Source organism: Lepidochelys olivacea (assembly GCF_965140295.1).
Source record: "Lepidochelys olivacea isolate rLepOli2 genome assembly, chromosome: 3".
In the NCBI taxonomy this organism is placed as follows: domain Eukaryota; kingdom Metazoa; phylum Chordata; order Testudines; family Cheloniidae; genus Lepidochelys; species Lepidochelys olivacea.
In genome coordinates, this window is record NC_140413.1 from 194,522,908 (window position 1) to 194,543,831 (window position 20,924).

General features: G+C 41.1%; 1 long non-coding RNA gene across 1 annotated transcript in view; it reads left to right on the plus strand.

The window, feature by feature from the left end:
• Positions 1-20,924, plus strand: part of LOC311518898 — a 254,283-nt gene that overhangs the window by 194,508 nt on the left and 38,851 nt on the right. Inside the window, exon 3 of the long non-coding RNA XR_014711134.1 lies at positions 12,055-12,122. This is a non-coding gene — a long non-coding RNA (uncharacterized lncRNA). The remainder of the gene's footprint in view (positions 1-12,054; positions 12,123-20,924) is intronic.

A 20,924-nucleotide genomic window follows, 5' to 3' on the forward strand; every position in this document is an offset into this window, starting at 1 on the left:
CTGAAAATCACATCTAAACATAGAACATTTCAGCTCCAACATACTGCAAATGAGACTTTTTTTTACTACATTTTTTCCTGGTTGGTGACAGTTGGATAAAGGTTATGGGAGTCGGGGGCTAGCAACGAATTTGAATACGATTATAAGATGGGGATGAATGGACTCTGACAATACTATTGAATAGGAGCACTCACAAATCTAATATAAATAATTTATAATTGTCGAGGCTAAATGTAAAAACATGATTATAAACTGTGCGTAGGATCAGTTTATGTCAGCTTCAAATGATTTAAGAGTCTAGTGTCTGGATCTGCAATTTACCAGTCTGTAAAACCCTTCAAAGAAGACTTGTACAAGTATATGAGTGTGTCTTTCACTCCATGTGTTTTTATTGTAAAAACTGACCCTTTGTCTGGTTGATCAGAGACAGTGTTTCAGGGCAGATATAAAACAAAGCATTTCAGTCTAACCAGGAAAATAGGGAGTTTCCTGATTTTAAATAGAATGAGATATTTGTTTGGATATGATATTAGTAATTTCCTACTAGCCTACTTTTTACACAGAGAAAGGCTCGGGGTAACAAGAAGCTAGTGCAATGTACAACACCTTTATCACCAATGGACTAGTGCTGCACCAGGCTTGGAAACTGTATCTGTAGGGATGTGAGTAAACTTTGTAAATAATCCAAACTCATCCATCCTAAGGGAAGGAGCATAAGAATGCTTCCTCTGTTACCTGGAGCCTAGCATCATTATGCACGACCCTAACTCATTATCCCCTGATATCTGCAATATACAATGACCTTTGATGACACTGCAAGACAGCGCACAAAGGAGAAGCCTTTATTGTAATTCCAGCTCCTGAATGACAAACGTGGCAGCTTTTTTTCCTCTCTCTCCACAATTTGGATTAAAATCTGAATACCTCTAGGCAACATTGTTTAGTTTAGATGTTTGGATTAGTTTCTGATTCTGCTAGCAATGCATCTGTTTCCCTACCACTTAGGAATCAAGTGTAGGCTGGAAGCAACTAATTTACCATGTAAGAAGATAGGTCCCTGTTAACACAGTCAAGGGCAAAACCATTAAGCCATTAGGGCTTGTATTTCCTCATTTTATAACATTCTGATACAAAGACATGCCCAGGGCCTTAGATGTGTGTCTGACCTTTTGGGATTAAATTTCTTGCCAGCTCACTGTTGGTGCTGTGCATATTGCTCTGTTTCTTTCAACTTACTTCATGTACATTGATCTTTGGCCAAGTGCTATTCCATGGCTTTATTACTGATCCTACAGCCTTTATTCAACCAAGTAGTTCCATTAAATTAAATGGGATTGTCACAGCCTTTGCTTGGCTGTGTAGGGAGAAAAGGGGAGTAAATCTCTCACATACACGCCTCTTATTCCACTGCTCATCCTTACCTAGAAGGATCAGATCGGAAACATTTTTTAAAAAGGCATATGATAATATCCATCAAGCCAAAGGATAGTATTCACTAAAGCTTTAAATACCTTTGATTTTAATCAAGAATGAGTTTCTGGTGCAATTTTACCTATATATTTTTAGATTGACTGTAAACTCTCCAGAGCAGGAACCATGACTGTGTGTACATCCTACTGGAATACCAGTAATAAATGCTAATTATAGACAATATATGCTTTTGTATATTCTGTGTGAGAGTGAGAGAGACATTATTTCTGTTTCACTATTCATCCTTTTCTGAGATAATGTGACATGAATACTTACATATGAATGTATTTAACTGTGGTTCAGATATGAAATATGGATGAAATCTTAGTCCCACTGAAGATGACATGAGTTTGCCATTGACTCCAAAGGGAACAGGATTTCACCCAATAAGTTTAGATAGCTTCATTAGATCTGTGTGTTTTGGCTCCTGGAAATAGCAGCCCGCATTAGAAATTGCTTGCATATTAGCAAAGTGGTAAGAAGATATAAAATAATGTAATGCGGTTCTGAATTACAGCTGATTTGAAAAAAAGTGGGGAACAACAACAAATATGTCATTAGCATTTTTCCAGGTTTGTTTCTTGAATTTTGAAATGTCATGAGCCTTTTACAATTTTCAGATAACTCTATGCTGAATCATTCCTCCACATTCACCTGCAAACTTTACCATCAATGTTTCTATATTTTCTTCCATATCATTGATAAAGATATTAAATACTAGCTGGCTAAGAATAGACCCCCTTGTGGCACACTACTAGAAACACCCCCATTGAAAGAAAATTTACAGTTACTTGTTGAGCTCTGTCGTCTATCCATTTAATATGTGGTGCATTGATTTTGTACAGTGCTAAATTTAAAATCAGAATGCCATGCAGTACTGAGTCAAAAAACTGAAATAAGTCAGTATATTATATTAACACATTAACACCTTTATCTTTATCAACAAAGCTTGTAATCTCATGAAAAAATTATATCAAGTTTGTTTGACAAGATCCATCTATTTTCAATACAGCTATGTTGATTAGCATTAATTATGCTTTAATTCTTTATTGATTTAATCCCATATAAGCCTTTGCATATTTTAAAAAAAATATTGCTGCTTTCACTTCCCTTCCTAATCAAGGATAGTTTTCTAATAGGTTTCCTAAGTAATGCAAGGTGCCACAAGTACTCCTTTTCTTAATGCAGGAGAGTTACTTTCCTGGTATAATTTATGCAGGGTACATCAGATAATGGAACTTGTGCTTTGGTTTCTATCCTTCATGAAAACATGATCGGGTGTGCTATGAATTATGGGAAATTTAGAGAGTCCTGGAAAGAAGATTTGAGAAAAGGGTAAAATTCACGGCAGGTGAAATTTGCCCTTAAGCTGGGAGTCTTATCACAGGGCCTGTCCACCACTTAATTTCTATGTGTACCTAATTTTAAGTATGACTGAAGTAGTGCATAGACCTTGTACTGATCATCATCAGCACTTGTATGAATATAGTAACCCTTTGTCAGAATATGTGTAGCGAATTGGGGAAGATGTGAGGGGGAAAGTGTTTGCTTTTGAAATATCTTTACTGATTTTTTAATTAACAAACAGGGCTCTCACCCAGGATACAGGAAACTACTGGGTGAGTAGAGGGGATTTGATGAGGGATCTGCCACCTCTCAGGTCTTAGCTCTCCCTCAACCTCCCACCTGCCCTGCCTGCCCCCAGACTGTTTTGTAGATCTAGGTGGCCTCCAAGCATGCCTACCAGGTCAGGCCCCACATGTGAATTAGGCTGCGGAGTCCCTATCTTCCCCTGATTCATGAATTACTCTTGGGCTCAGGCAAGAGATAGGTGTTTGGATGCCTGAATGAGGCAAAAGTGGGCATGCCCTCTGCAAAAACATAGGCACCAAGCAAGTTTAGATGCCTACAGGGTTAGGCGGTAGCAGTGCCGATGTTTTGTGAATGACAGTGGTGCCTAAAACTAGGACTTTAGCGCCTAAGTACCTTTGTGAATCCCACCTTAAGTGGGTGATTCACATGATTGTTGAACCCTGACATTTTATGTATTCATTTATTTATTTGTTTGTTTGTAAAATGTCAAGGGTCCCACGGTCACATAAGAAGCCTGTGGCAGAAAGGGAATTGTATCCAGGTCCTCTAAGTTTCAGCCTAGTGCCCTAACCACTGGCCAATCACAGCATTAGGGCAACACTAAAGAGTCCACCCTTTAATTAAAGAGTCCACCCTGAGAGTCTATATATAAAGGTAATTAAAATGGGCCAGATTCTGATCTGCTTGTTTCTCTTGAATAACACTTCATTCTAATGCTCAGCCCCACTGACCTCAATATAAGCCAGGAGATAAGAATCTGGCCCAGAGTGTTTTGGAATATATGTGCCTTCAAAGTATGACCACTCATAACTTCATATTATCCTCACTGGGCTTCATATTATCCTTCACACAGGGGGTGAGGCCTCTAAAGGAATTAGGTTCCCAATTCTGGGCCTGAGGGAGGTGCCTTTCTCCCCTTGGGATTCATAACTGTGAGCCCTCTTCTGAAGTGGGGAGCCTAAGCCAGGTCAGCCCTTTCTCAAGAAAAATTGAGGAGGAGAAAGTGGTGCTGCTGTCTTTATGCCCAAGAGGCTAGTAGTTACAACACTCACCCAGGACATGGGAGATGCAGGTTTCAATTCCTATGATGCCTGATGTGGAGCAGGGACTTGAACCTAGTTCTCCCACCTGAACTTCAAGAGGAGAGATTGAAAGAGACCCAGCCTAGAATACTTCATGCCCAGTGTTCAGGGCACTCACCTGGGAGGTAGCTGACCTGGGTTCAAGTCGCTGCCCCACATCAGGCAGAGTGGGAATCTGAAACCAGGCCCCCTACCTCCTGGGTTAGTGCTCTAACCACTAGGCTATTTGGGACAAGGTTGCAGTAGTGACCCCTTCTCCTTTTCTGTGTTCTCTGGAGCCCAATCCAATAGATATGCTTCAAGGTAGCCCCTGAGCATGTATAGTGAATGGAACTCTGCAGATGGGATAGGCAGGGGAAGGCTTAGTTTATGAATCCCACTGGGGCTTAGGTGTGAGCTAAGGGCTGAGCGGCTCAGTGGTGTCACATGACCAGTGGCAGAAATTTAGTCACCGAGGTGATTTTTCCAATGGAAACGTAGGTATCTAGGCAATTTAGGCACCAACAGCGTTAGGCATCAGCTGAGCAGGGGTTTTGAAGGTCTTCAGTTTGGACATAGGAGTCTAAAGTGGCAGTTGGGTCTTAAATCCCCCTTGTGAGTCTGTTTTCAAGTAAAAAAGATAATTTTGCTACATGTCAACCTTGCAGATTCACCATAGCTCTGAAAGTCAGGCTTGGTGCTTTTCTTTTCATGGATCACCAGCTGTAATAAAGATTGTGTAGGCCAGATTAAGCTGTCACTTAGATTTGTGCAGCTCTGTTGTCTTCAGATTGTACCCTTAGTGACACCTGTACAACCCCACTGAAGGCTGACAGAGCTCCCCAGGTGAAACCTTGGAATGTGTAAACATGGAACCTCACAATAATCATTTTTAATGAGTCACTTTTCAGCATAGAACCACACTTTAAGGCAGTGGTGGGCAACCTGATTGCAGGCTGCGAGACATTTTGCTGACATTGACCGTCTGCAGGCACAGCCCTCTGCAGCTCCCAGTGGCCGTGGTTCGCCATTCCCAGCCAATGGGCGCTGCGGGAAGCCTGTGGACAGTCCATGTCAGCAAAATGTCTCACGGCCCGCAATCGGATTAACTTGATGGGCTGCAGATTGCGCACCGCTGCTCTAAGGCCTCATGCAGAAACCATTCTCTTGTATATCTGAAAGATCCAAGACACTGTGTGTGTCCCATGCTAAAGAGAAATGGGTCTCAATTTTCTAATTTTGAAAACATGGACAGTCCCAAAACATATGTGAAGACCATAGGTGACACTGTCAAATATATTTAAGAATTGTATAAACCAAAAACATACTGCAGTGTAGATTTTTGCTAGTGTTCATTAGATGTCTGCTGGTTAAATTAAAATATATTTAAAGTGATGAGTTTTTAATACTGTTGAACAGTTACCAAAAAATAGCCTGTTCTGGAGGTGAGAACTTTGCATGTCAAATTTCAGCTGTAAGTGAATTTTTATATCCAGTTAATAATACTCAGGTGTGTTATGATATATTGTCTCAGGCCCAGATTTTTAAAGGTATTTAGGCATTGCTCCACTCAGGTTGCCAAGCCTAAATGACCTATATAGTCAAATTCCGTTTTCAAAAGTGATTTACATTCTTAGGGTCCAGATCCCCAAAGGTATTTTGGCACTTAACTCCCATTGAGGATTTGGGCTTCAAGAGCTCAAGTCTCACTGAAAGTCAGTGGGACTTAGGCTATGTCTGCACTACCGTGGTAAGTCGACCTAAGTTATGCAACTCCAGCTATGTGAATAAAGTAGTGGGAGTCAACGTAGCTCAGGTCGACTTACTTCGGTGTCTACACCATGCTGGGTCAATGGGAGACACTCTCCTGTCGACTTACCTTACTCCGCTCATTCCCAGTGGAATACCAGGGTCAACTGGAGAGCGCTCTGCCGTTGATTTAGTGGGTCTTCAGTAGACCCGCTAAATCGACCACCGGTGCATCAATTGCCAGAGCGTCAATCCCATGGTAGTATAGACATAGCCTTACGCTTCTAAACACTTACGTCACTTTTGGAAATGAGGTGTACCCATCTAAATTGGAGCAAAGCAATGCCTCAATATCTTTAAAAATCTGGGCCTGTGTAAAGGGACTTCGGCTATTAAAGCCAGATCAGATTACATTGGTGTGCTTGTGCAATAGCCTGTTCTTTTAAACATTAATAACTATTGTTATGGGTAGTTTTTCTTTTAAAAAATGTGAACAGATTATTTCACCTGATGGATCATTAGCCAACAAAATTTCAGTCCAAAAGAGTAAACTACTTTTGATGAATGCAAATGCAAAAATGAAGAAAAAAATAATTGTTTCCTTAATTAACTTCAATTTTGCTTCTTTACATTCCTGTGACTTTAAATACAAAGTGATGGATTTTGGTGATGTGGGAAGGGAATTTGTACTAAACAAAGCTTTGCTCTCAGGACTGTGTATGCCAAGGTCGGTCTGGAAGGGATACTTATAGCTGAGCTAATAAACTCTGATAGAGAGGTTTAGAACAAAAATCCTGACAGACCCTTAACTACAGCAATGCTAGCAGGAATCAGTATAATATCATCTGCTGCTGAATACTACTCATATGTGAACACTGTTCTACAAAAGGTTAATATGCTTATTTTATTTCCTTCTCTCTACAGCTATAATTTAAACAAGTTGCACACATAAGTGATGTTATATGCATAGGATTTTGCAGTAAGTTTGCAATGTCAGATTTGTTTATCAAAATCATATTTTAACTACTTGCCCAGGGGCTCTGTTCTAGGGAGCTACAAGCTGCAAGCTGAGTTTTAAAGAGGTAGTTTTCATTTTCTGTGAACTTTCAATAGCAATTTCAGGTTTCCGAGCAGCATGCTTAGTTTAAACTTCACACTATGCCACAAATTTACAATTAGGTATAATTACTTAGCAACAGAGAGTTTACTCTTGTTTTACATGATTGGCACGTGACCTTTTCAGATCTTATAGGGGTTGGCAAAGTCCCCCTGGCCTCTCATGGGGAATATTTCTAACTAATGTTTTGGAGGCTTTTTACAATGTTATTGTTCCTATTCTGCAATGTTAACATCGCCCATAAACCTAATAGTCACATAGCAGTTAATAAGAGGCAGAAAGTTTTATCGTCTTTCCCACAGTTGTTAAAATACTGCTACTGTAATTCACTCCTAGCCACAGAAAGCCTATAGGTAATTGTGGAAAATAAAACGCCATGTATTTGTGTATACTTGTACTCCAAGGGGAGCATTAATCTGAATATAATGGATTTAGAAATTACTTATACTGCTTGACAGGTAATGTGTCTACTTGGAGACAATCCTTGCCAGGATATACCTTCAGTATTGCAGGATTTTCGAATCCTTTGGGCGAAGCCCTGGCCCCATTGAAGTCAATAGCAAAATTCCCATTGACTTCAATGGGGCCAGGATTTCACCCTTTGCCTTTTAATGGCAAGAAACAACAATGTTGCAAGTATACTCTGTAGTCAGCCACAAGGAGAGGTCATTTTCCAGCTGCCTCTCTGTTATATTCAAAATATGTGCATTTCTAGGGGCCTGACTGTGCCAACCTCTGGTTCTGCCACCTTAGACCCTCTGAGGGTCTTTACTCCACATGTAGTCACACTGATGTCAATGGGATCTGTCCGGGTGTGAGAAATTTTGCAACGTCACTAAGGGTGGCAGAATTAGGCAGAATCATAATGAGCTAGATTGTGTTTCCTCCAGGTTGGAATGGGGAAATGAGGGGTGGGAAATTGGCAGGGCTGAGGTGGTGCAAGGAATGTTTTACTACCCCCCTCTGGACTAAGGAGGAAGAGAGGGTGCTTCAGAGAAGTTATTAAATCAATGGGATTATTCATGTGTTTGCAGGCTTGCTATGCCCAGTAAGTGCAGTTGTTTACAATAACCATGACACGTGTACTAACTTGGATCTCTATCACTAAGCAAGTGCTGCTCTCTGTTCCATAGTTAGGACTAAGTTCAATTTTGCACACAATGCAGGGATTCTGCCACTTTATATATGAAAAATAACTACCTTAATTCTCAAAAAGAAAAGGAGTACTAGTGGCACCTTAGAGACTAACCAATTTATTTGAGCATAAGCTTTTGTGAGCTACAGCTCACTTCATCGGATTCTGAGTTTCTTAGGTTTTTAGTACTTGGTTTTGGAATAATTGCAACATCTCTGTAATGTATTTTACCTTAATTACTGATATGTATTCTCAGTTATATCTCCATTTTAGCATCATGTTTGAGAAATTATCAAAGAAATTGCGTAGTCAAAAATGCATGAGTTGTTGACTTGGTGACTTATTTGACTTCTGTTTCACCTGAAAATTGAGTGCAGGTGAAAATTATGTATTAGTTACAGGATGATAGTAGCAATCTGTAGGCTTGATCCTGAATTTAGTGGGAGTTTTGAGAGCATGAAGAATGCAGGCTGAATCCTATACCTATTAAGAGGTACCTTGTGAGGGCAGTGTATGGGGACTTAACCATGGAATTTCCATGAACAATGGCAAGAGTTTCACAATTAATTAATCCCTTTGCACTGTACTGAAATGTTATCTATATATAGCACAATTACAGTGTCATCATGCTACAATAAATTTCTAAAAAAGAAATGGTATTTTTACACAATAATTTCTGCCTTTTACATGACCGCATTATTTGCTGTATTCTGGACCACATATATAGGTATACACAATTATCCATCTAAAAATAAAAACGGCCATTTCTGTATATGGTGATGAAGAATGGTTACATCATAATTAAAATATTTAATATGAGAAACACTGTACAATGGTTACAGTGGGCTAGATTGTAACTTGGACTACAGAGGGGTAAGAACCAACCCTACATGAGGTGCCCTGGCTCGCTCTGTCCTAAGTTCTGAGTAAATGGGTTCACTTTGGGGTACCTGTATACACCTTCTTGGAGCAGGTGGGCAGGAAGTTGCGGAGTTGGGAGAGGGACAGTGAAGTAAAATAGAAAAGGAGGACTTGTGGCACCTTAAGAGACTAACCAATTTATGAAAGCATAAGCTTTCATGAGCTACCGCTCACTTCAACCTGAAGTAAAATAGTAATTGAGAGGCTAACTGGGTTACTTAGAGTATTATGGGTTGGAGTCATGCTCCGTCCCTCCCTTATTTCTGTTTAGTTACTGGGTGCCCTCCCCCATCCTGTTTGTTATGTAGTTGAATAAAGCAGTATGTTCACAGCCTGAAGTACAGTAAGTAGAGTGTGTTTCTTGGGCACTGAGCTCTCCTTTTACAAAAAAGTAGGGAATGCCTAGCTCCGCATAACACTCCCCTTTCTGGCCTGCAGAAGTTAGTGGGTCTAGTGAAGACCCACTAAATTGATGGCAGAGCACTCTCTGGTCGACCCTGGTATTCCACTAGGAATGAGAGGAGTAAGATAAGTCGACAGGAGAGTGTTTCCCTTTGACCCAGCACGGTGTAGACACCACAGTTAGTGCAGACTGATTAGTAACTAGTTGGCGGTATAGGCCAGCAGCAAATTACTATCCCTTGGAGCAATCTGGGAAAGACAGCTACAGTTCCTTGCCTGAGATGCCCTGGGGCAGAGCTGCTCTATGCCACCCTGAATAATATGCTGTACCCTAGTGACGCAATAATCTAACCCAGTACTAATACCCCTGCTGGGACGTGAAAGCCAAGCATGGTACTGGAAAAATAAACTTGTCTTCATGTATACTGGTGTAATAATAATCAACAACACTTTATGGTTCTAAGGCTTCATCCAAAACTCATTGACGTCATGGGAAGTTTTCCCCGTGACTTCTGTGGGCACCCTTTGCTAGAGGGGCCTTTGAACTTAACTGGGAGTGTGTTAGTTGGGAAGACCCTGAATGCTGCAATCCAGCCTTGGAGACTACAAATTCCGTGATGCCTTGGGGAAGAGAGAGAGACTTCTTCTCCCCGGGAGAGCACCAGTGAGCTCCATTTTGGAGAGGAGTTGAGATGGCTTTTGTGGAGCTCTGTCCAAACCAGGAGTTGCTGCTAGGAAGCCCAAAGCTGCTGCTGAGAGCAAGGGAAGAAGGACAACAAAGAGATTCTAAGAGTTGTCTGAGCCTGAGAAGAGGTGGAGTAGTCTTCTCATCAAACCAGAACCTGGGGTTGTGGACATTCGGTTAAAACAACTCCAGTCTTCAGAGGGGGTGTGCAGCTTGTTGCCTTGGCTGGACTGATTCACTGGACCAACAAAGTGCTGTCTCTCCAGTGACAAGATCTTTAAGCGCACCCACGCAAGCAAGCGTATAGAATTCTGAAATCCCAAGGAGGGTATACTCCGGGGTGGGGTAATTGGTGTCAGTGTAAATGCAAGTGAGATAAGTTTCATTTACTACTGTAAACTGTATTTGTTAATTGATTTATTGAACTGCCCCCTGCTGATTTAAATGAGTGGTGACATTTAATCTCAGTCTGTTATATCATGTTTTCTTAAATTGTTAAGTAAAGGTGTGTTAATGCCAATCTAAATGTATATTGGGAGTATGTTGTTTATAATTGGTATTTTGAGTTAAACCCATTGCACAGATTAGCTCAGGTTTATTCCTGGAGGCTCCCAAGGCTCACCATTGAGTGTGTACAGGGCCCAGCCAGGTGAAGGCACCACCAATTGTAATTTCCTTTACAAGTAAAAGGACTGCAGCAGAGGGGTGGATAGAGGATTCGCACCTATTCAACATCGCCACTGTAATACACAGGATACCCTTTGCTGTCAACAACATCAGGCATCTGGGCACACAGGTGATTGTTGCCTGCTCCTGAGTAACCCAGGGAGGAAAAGGGGGTTACACTTTAATGGGCTGGGCATCAAACTCTACTGACTCTTTCATCACAGAATCTCAAAATGCTTTACAAACATTAAGGGCCTGAATCTGCCTCCTTACTCTCGTATTCCTGGAGTAAGATGGTATTTAACATGACTAAGGGTGACAGAATGGGGTTCTAAATAACTTGGAATCATCCACGTATAGTATGCCACATATAGTATGTAACTCTTATTAACCCCATTTAACAGATAAGGAAACTGCACCAGTGCCCAAGATCACACAGCAATTCTGTGGCAAACTCAGGAATAGAACCCAAGACTCCAGTTCAGTTCTCTAAGAATCTTCGGTATGCAGCCTTCCATGCTTTGAACATGGATATTACACTATGAGGAAAGAGTTCAGAACCATTTGCAGTTGTCATATTCTTTCCAAATATCTTGTTTCACCTGGAACTTCATGCTAACATAATAGTAAAATGAGAAGTGTTTCCTGTTTGATTTCCAGTTGTATTACTTTTCTACTTTTTATTAATTTTTATTTGTGTTTACCTCACTTGAAAAATGAATCATTATAGAAGTACTGCAATAGCTAAATGACCTTTTTTTTAAACCCATGTTCCATTAAGGAAGATATTATTCTTAAAATTCAATACACTGAAAGTTTAAAAATGAAACGGAGCAAATTTTTAACAAGCACCTACATGACTTAGGAGCCTAATTCCCATTAACTTTCAATGAAGCTGAGGCTTCTAAGTTGAAAATTTTATCCAGGATTGTAAAAATCTCTCTCAGTAAAAGGGAATAGTGAAACTGTTCTTCAGGAGAGATCATGGGTGCCATATTCTTTGGAGTCCTGGTACTCATATGTTTGTCCGCACTCAAAGATATCATCAAGGTGGTTTTCTTGTTTGTTTCATGCAGTAATTTACAAAAAGTTCATGTACAGTTAGAGGTGTTCCCATTTGAGGCTAAGGCACTTAGAGGCAGGATTTTCCAACTATCACAGCGAGCTAGTTCAGCAGCCCAGTGCCACTGCACTAGCAGGTGTCAGGAAGACTGAGTGACAATTCTAATTACCAATGTCTATATGTTTCCCATAGGAGGAGACAAGCTGTCACAAATCCTTGCTAGTCACATGACAGAAAACCAGAAGAAACACCAATTGAAGGTGAGTAGACATGTACAATAAATTCAGCCCCCGTTGCATTAGCTTATTTTTAGGATTGTCCTGAGAAAAGACTCTCTACACATATCATAAATCCTTCAACCTAGTGGAGTATATACAGAATTGTGATGACTTTAAATTTGGATTGATGTCCCCAGGACGTGAATTCATAATACTTTAAATATGACTTTGTAGTGTACTCTTAAGAGTTGAGGGAACCTAGAATTCCTTATTGTGTTCACAAAGATAGACAAGGTGGTGAGGTAATAATATCTTTTATTGGACCAACTGCTGTTGGTGAAAGAGACAAGCTTTCAAGCTCCATGGGGCTCTTCTTCAGGTCTGGGAAAAGTAATCAGAGTGTAACAGCTAAATATGAAGTGGAACTGATTGTTAAGCATCAGGAGTTAACACAAGTTGCAAGACACTATTCAAAATTAAGTGGGCAATTAACATCTTTGCAGTCATGGGACAAAAGAGAGTTAATGAGTTACAGATTGTTGTAATGAGACATAAGATCAGTGTTTCTGTTGTGCCCATGATTTTTGGTTCTAGCAGAGTTATGAATTTAAGTTCCCTGGTACATCTTTTGAAGGTGCTGTGCAGGTTTCCTTTGAGGACGTTTTGTCAAAAGTGTTTGCCCACATGTAACAGGATATTTTTGTCTTTTATCATTTTTCTGTGCTAGTTTATTATGGAGCGTAGTGATTGTCTAGTTTCACCCACATAGTGTTGTAGGGGTATTTGATGCACTGGATGAGTACACCACATGTTGTTATATGCATGTGTAGGAACCATGGATCTTGAAAGGTGTGTTGTGCAGGGTTTTGATCATGTAGCAGGGGAGATCTGACTGCAGGTTTTGCACCTATTGTTCTGGCTGGGTCTGTTGCTGCTTTGTGTTGGTATGGCCTGCTCTATAGCGAGCTAGCTTCTGATGATGAACATGGTGAAGTTGAGGCTTGTTTGAAGACCAGAAGAGGAGGTTTGGGAAAGATTTCTTTCAGGATGTGGTACTGTTAAGTATGGATTATAATTCTTAGGACGATACCCTGTATGGGTTTGTCAAGGTTCCTTCCCCACTCTGAAATCTAGGGTACAGATGTGGGGACCTGCATGAAAACTCCCTAAGTTTATTTTTACCAGCTTAGGTTAAAACTTCCCCAAGGTACAAACTATTTTACCTTTTGCCCTTGGAGTTTATTGCTGCCACCACCAAGCGTCTAACAAATATAACAGGGAAAGAACCCACTTGGAAACGTCTTTCCCCCAAAAATCCTCCCAAACCCTACACCCCCGTTCCTGGGGAAGGCTTGATAAAAATCCTCACCAATTTGCATAGGTGAACACAGACCCAAACACTTGGATCTTAAGAACAATGAAAAAACAATCAGGTTCTTAAAAGAAGAATTTTAACTGAAGAAAAAAAGTAAAAGAATCACCTCTGTAAAATCAGAATGGTAAATACCTTACAGAGTAATCAGATTCAAAACATAGAGAATCCCTCTAGGCAAAACTGTAAGTTACAAAAAGACACAAAAACAGGAATATACATTGCATTCAGCACAGCTGATTTTATCAGCCATTTAAACAAAACAGAATCTAACACATATCTAGCTAGATTACTTACTAATTTCTAAGACTCCATTCCTTTTCTGTTCCCGGAAAAAAGCATCACACAGACAGAGAGAACATTTGTTTCTCCCCCCGCCCCCGCCTCCAATTTTGAAAGTATCTTGTCTCCTCATTGGTCATTTTGGTCAGGTGCCAGCGAGGTTATCCAGCTTCTTAACACTTTAGAGGTGAAAGGGTTTTTCCTCTGGCCAGGAGGGATTTTAAAGGTGTTTACCCTTCCTTTTATATTTATGACAGGGTTCCAATGTGGGTTGTAGGTGACAACTAGGGGTATGTAGTGAGTGCAGATATTTTTTTCTGTATTGAAACAGGCTCCTTCAGGGGAATTAGCTTGGCCCATTCCATGATGCAATCCACTTCTCTGTTGGAGTGTCCCTGTCTGGTGAAGGCAGTTTTAAGCAGGTTAAGGTGTGCATCTCAGACTTTCTTCTCAGAGCATATTCTGTGATATTTGAGTGCCTGGTTGTTGATAACAGATATCTTGGTGTGTCTGGGGTGGGTGCTGGATCTATGGAGCTAAGTGTGGTGACCTATGGGTTTCTTGTATATAGTTATCTGTATGGTTCCATTGTTGAAACCAATAGTGGTGTCCAGGAATTTGATGCTGGTGTGGGAGTATTTTATAGAAAATTTGACAGATGGGTGGTGGTTGTTTAAGTTGGGATTGAAATCTGTGAGGGAGTTTAGGTTGTCTGTCCAGAGGATGAAAATATCATTGATGTATCTCAGGTATATCACTGGTTTCATGTTGCATTTTTCCAGAAATTCTTCCTCAAGGTGATCGTGAAGAACATGTGTAGAGAAGGACTACTAGGATGATCTGAGGACTGGAGAACCTAGAAATGGATGGGTTTGGTAATGTGTTTGGGGTGGATAGTTGAGTGTTGTCCATTGTCTTGTAGATATTTGAGGCAAGCAGCAATGCTGTCATGGTGGGGGATGTTGTTGTATAAGGAAGTGACATCTACGGTGGCAAGTATGGTGTTCTGAGGTGGGTTGTTGATGTTGTGGAGTTTCTGGAGGAAGTCGGTTGTCTCCTGGAAGAAACTTGCTCTTTGTGTGGTGAGTGCTGTGGTTAAATATGATGGGTCTGCGTGCGATCCTTTGATTTTGTATGTTGGGAAACATGTAGGAGGTCCCTGGTGTGGGTTCATGGGGGATGAGGTTGTAGAGTTTTTCCTGGAGTTATTTGGAGAAGGATTTGATGATATCCTAAAATTCCTGTGTGAATTGTGGTATGGGGTCTTCTTTGAGTTCTTTATAGGAGGTAGTGTTGGAGAGTTGTCAGGTGGCTTCATTAACATCGTCATCACGGTTGAGGACTATGATGGCACCCTCTTTGTCTGCTGTTTTGAACTTTGTTTCACAAAGACAGGGATTTATGCAATATAGGTGTTTTTTGACAAAGAAATGTAGAAGAAATATAAACTTTATCCTCAATTTACAATGAATGCATGATTTGTATATAAGATGTTTCCCAAGCATGGTTAAGACCACTGAATAGATATATGCGTACAACTGATATGCCATTTCCCTATTTTTACCTTTGTACATTGAATATATTAAGAACTTCTTCTTGAACATAGTTTAGACAATGCATATGTCACAAGCAATGATGAGTGAAAGAAAGAAAGAAAGAAAGAAAGAAAGAAAGAAAGAAAGAAAGAAAGAAAGAAAGAAAGAAAGAAAGAAAGAATGCACCAGAAGGCAAACTAACTAGACAGGTAGATCCTCATCAGCATCACATTCTGTTCCATAGCTGCAATAACAATAATTGAGCCAGACACATGGATTTTAAGTGCCTCCTAAGGAGGGAAGTTAGGGAGAGACAATGCTGAAAGAAAATTACATACTGAAACTTGGTGTCTCAGTTTTGCAGCTGCCAGCCTTGTTCTTCCAATAGCCTCAGCTGTTGTCTTTTCTTCTAGAGTTAGAAGGGTATGGGGGAAAATAAAGAGAAGCCAATATGCATTTCTATGTACAAGGAGATGCTGGTCCAAATTCTTAATTCATCTGTATATTTTTAAAGAAACCTTTAATTAGTTTTAGGTCCAAGTAGATAAAAGTTTTATTGTGTGGAATGAAGTTTACATTGGGGATATATGCATGTCCTAGCTGGGTGACTGAATACTGATTGAGCTCCTCAACAGCCATTACTGTGTTGTTTTTCATTTCTGTTTTAACCATTTTGCCTCTTGGCTTATCTAATTCTTCGTTAGTCATCTAATTGTTCAGAGAAAATCTTTCATTCAAAGAGAGGGGAAATCAACAGCTTCTGGTTCTGCTGCTGACTGAATATCCTTCATTGGTACATCTACCTCAACCTAGAAAACAGACCTTGTGGATTTCAAGTTTGTAGTGATGAGAAATCTAGTACTCAATGTTGACAACTTTTATCATGAGTCTTGCAATATTTGGTGTTTTTCTCAAAGCCCCAACACTTAGACACTTGTGATTCAGTGAGAATCTTGGCTCTCATTTTAAAAAGCTAGTTTCTAGAATTCCTGTTGCAGAGAAAATTTTGAAAACATGACCCAAGTGGACCTTAAAGACTCAAAATCCAGAAGCCAAATAAAAAAATACCCCACATTTATTGGGTTTTTATATAATGTCAATCTTTTTAAGACAATTTCATGATTTTTGAGGCCCTGACTCATGATTTTTGAACGCTTAGGCCAGGGGTGGCCAACCTGTGGCTCCAGAGCCACGTGGGCTCTTCAGAAGTTAATATGCGGCTCCTTGTATAGGCACCAACTCCGGGGCTGGAGCTACACGCGCCAACTTTCCAATGTGCCGGGGGGGGGGGTGCTCACTGCTCAACGCCTGGCTCTGCCACAGGCCCTGCCCCCACTCCACCCCTTCCCACCCCTTCCCCTGAGCCTGCCATGCCCTCGCTCCTCCCCCGCAGAGCCTCCTGCATGCCAAAAAACAGCTGATTGGGAGGTGTGGGCAGGGACGGGGAGGTGCTGATTGGTGGGGGCTGCCAGTGGGGGAGGCACTGGGGGAAGGGAGCTGATGCAGGACTGCTGACGTATTACTGTGGCTCTTTGGCAGCGTACATTGGTAAATCCTGGCTCCTTCTCAGGCTCAGGTTGGCCACCCCTGGCTTAGGCTTAGCAATGCTGTGATCCGGTTAGGTGGTGAACACCTATGACTGTTTTTAGCTTCAAGAAGGTGCTCAGCACTTTAAAAGGATAGTCCGAATGATGGTGCACTGTCCCTGGTATCCTTTGTCAACTACTGATTGCAACGTAGAGAAAATCCTGGGAAGAGTACAAAGTTAGGAGGTTTCTATGATGAATTTAGAAAATTCAGCATGGCCTGGATGCAACATAATAGAAATCCGACTAGTAAAATTGATGATGTTGAGAAAAAGGATAGAAATAGAAAGGAACCTTAGACTCGTTGGAGCTATGGAGAAAATGTAGTCAGATAAAACAGAACATTTATTGAAAAAATGATTGATAAATCTTATAGCCCCTAACTTCTTGGGCAGTTTTTTAACTTGGTCTTCAGCCTGGAGATTGCAGCCAACCCGCATTCATCTGAATCATTCTGACAGAATACAGAACCTCAAAATGAGAAAAAGACTGGCAAGAGCACTGGAATTTCAAGGGGGAAATATTAGGGGATATACTGATTTTTAAGATTAAAAGTTACTATTTATTTTGCAATATAAATACACTGGATTTTGTGGTCCCTCTGTTTAAGAAAAGGCAAGGCTATACAATGGTTTAAAGCAGGGGTGGGCAAACATTTTGGGCCGAGGGCCACACCTGGGTGAGGAAATTGTATGCAGGGCCAGGGCAGGGGGTTGGGGTGCGGGAGGGAGTGTGGGGGGTGTGGTGGGGTGTGGTGTGCAGGAATGGGCTCAGGGCAAGGGATTGGGGCAGAGGTGGTATGAGGGGGCTCAGGGAAGGGGTTTGGGGTGCAGGAGGGGTGCAGAGTGCCCGAGGGGGCTCAGGACAGGGGTGCAGGAGGGGTGCGGACTGCAGGAAGGAGCTCAGGGCAGGGAGTTGGGGTGCAGGAAGGGTGTGGGGTGCAGCAGGGGGCTCAGGGGAGGGAGTTGGGGTGCAGGAGGGGTGCGAGGTGCAGGCAGGGGGCTTAGGGCAGGGAGTTGGGGGGCGGTGTGCAGGAGGGGTTTGGGCTTCGGGGTGGAGGTGCACACCCGGGCCAGGCCAGGCTCCCTGCATGCCTGCCTTGGCCCCACGCGGCGCCGCTCCGGGAAACGGATGGCACCATATCCCTGCGCGGCCCCTGGGGGAGGCACAGGGCCCCGCGCTCTGCCCTTGCCACACCTCCAGGTACCTCCCCTGAAGCTCCCAGTGGCCGCGATTCCCCATTCCTGGCCAATGGGAGCTGCGGGGGGCGGTGCCTGGAGGCAAGGGCAATGCACAGAGCCCTCTGCCACCCCCCCTCCACTACCTAAGAGAAATATATTTCAATGTGCCTTGAAGATATTGTGTTCCTAATGCAAGAAGAGTCAGTAAACGTCTCAACACAGATGGAATGCAACTTTGGAGGAAACAGAAATAAACTGATTCTTAAATTTCAGAACCTTTTGGATTCCATTTGGTTGGTGTAAGAAACTCACCTAGTACAGTACTTTACCTCTATTTTATTATAGGTAGATCTAGTAGAACTGCATATTGTTAAGGTTGCCTGACACTTTCCATTTTAAGACTTCATTTTCACTTGCTTTTATAGCTTTGCCAAACTTTAACTGTTCAAGCTGAAAATTGTATGTATATATATATGAAAATAATTGACCTGAGACTCTTTGGACAAAGTAATAGAGGCTTAGAGCACATGCCTTATATATGTGTCTTTATTATTTTCTTCTTCAGGTATCAGGCCATTATGAAACAAGGCTTTTAATTTTCTAAGGCCTGTTTTAAAGGCGAAAGAGAGACAAAGAAAGAATATGGGTTTGTGTATTACCACCATTAATATTATTATACTATAATGTTTACAAGGCATTTTTATGTTAAGAAAGATGTTAAATAAAGATAAATAAATGAACACTTTTTTAGTTAGGAATTGCAGACAATTTGAACTCATAGAACATAAAGTCACTTTTAAGAAAATGCACCACTATCTGTATGAAAATGTTAGGTATATTGTAAAGACACCATTATTTTAACAGCCTAGGGTGACCAGATGTCCCTATATTACTGTGTCCATCGTGATATTAGGGGCATTGTCTTATACAGGTAACTATAACACACACACACCCCAAAAAAGTATCCTGATTTTTCAGGCTTGCTATCAGGTCACCTAACCTGCCTCAGTAAGATCTGGAGGAAGAAATCTGCTCATATTCCTTGAGACAGAAGATAGTCTTTTGAATTGCTAATGTTATGTCTATACTTATTAGTTGTCATATTTGTGAAGTTCCATATCCAATTGTCATTCAATTCGTTCTATTGAGAATACAATTTCCATGCTGATACAGAGAGATACTGTATAAAAAGCAATAGTTAAGACAATATTGACAATGTTTTTAGTATTAATTTTCATACCTTCTTGCCACTTTTGAAAATTTCTCTGAATTCTTGCTATGCATATGGATGAAGCATTCCAAAGAACTGAGAATAACAGCTCTTTTTATTTGTTTTAAGGGATGATAGCAGTTACTTATTCCACTTCTGGAGCAGGATGTATTCAGATTAGGTGGATGATCTGAGGAATGGAAAACCTGTCTTATGAAAGGAGACTCAGGGAGCTTGGCTTGTTTAGCCTAAACAAAAGAAGGTTGAGGGGAGATATGATTGCTCTCTATAAATATATAAAAGGGATAAATACCAGAGAGGGAGAGGAATTATTTAAGCTCCATACCAACGTGGACACAAGAACAAATGGATATTAACTGGCCATCGGGAAGTTTAGACTTGAAATTAGACAAAGGTTTCTAACCATCAGAGGAGTGAAATTCTGGAATAGTCTTCCAAGGGAAGCAGTGGGGGCAAAAGACCTATCTGGCTTCAAGATTAAATTCGATAAGTTTATGGAGGAGATAGTATGATGGGATAACATGGTTTTGGCAATTAATTGATCTTTATATATTCATGGTAAATAGGCCCAATGGCCTGTGATGGGATGTTAGATGGGGTGGGATCTGAGTTACTACAGAGAATTCTTTCCTGGGTATCTGGCTGGTGAATCTTGCCCATATGCTCAGGGTTCAGCTGATCGCCATTTTTGGGGTTGGGAAGGAATTTTCCTCCAGGGCAGATTGGAAGAGGCCCTGGGGTTTTTTTGCCTTCCTCTGTAGCATGGGTCACGGGTCACTTGCTAGAGGATTCTCTGCACCTTGAAGTCTTTAAACCATAATTTGAGGACTTCAATAGCTCAGACATAGGTGAGAGGTTTATCGCAGGAGTGGGTGGGTGAGGTTATGTGGCCTGCGTTGTGCAGGAGGTCAGACTAAATGATCATAATGGTCCCTTCTGACCTTGATATCTATGAATCTATGAAAATGTATGCCTATTAGGTTTGCAAACTTCAGCATAGCACAATGCCTGAAATTATTCAAAGGCTTTGCTTTAGTTTCACATGTTAATACCATGTAAAAAGTTTGTTCACTAGATCCTTAATAATGCAAAATATAGTGTTTCTGTTACAAATAGCTCTTACATAAATCCCTGGTCACTGTAACCCTGTAATTCAAAGTAAGTTTGTTTCGTCTCTGAAATTTGTGATTGTGAACTTCTGAAGGTTGGCAGTAACATATACTGATGCTGCCAGGAAAAATGTAGGTCCAGTACAGTCATGCTTAGAGCTTCCTTCACTGAGGTCTTGCAATAACCTTGCCTTGTATGGCATCAAGACAATTGAATTCTCCTTCGTATTATACACTCATATAATCTCATTACTGTCTCAAGCCTTTTTTCCCATAAATGATTAAAACTGTTGGTATGCAAATTTGGACTTGGGAGGCATATCTAAGCCATCCATACATATGAACTTCACTTATAAAATGGCTTGATGGCTGAAAGAGGGGGTGGCAGTTGTTTCATGATTTTTCTGATGGGTTGTCATGTTTTAAAGAGCAGTCCGTATTCTACAAATAACGCAGCTCACATCTTCTCTTATTTGTGTAATGTAGAAAATTACCAATGTAATGAAAATAGCTCCGTCTAAGTATCTCCTCTAGCCACACTTAATAAA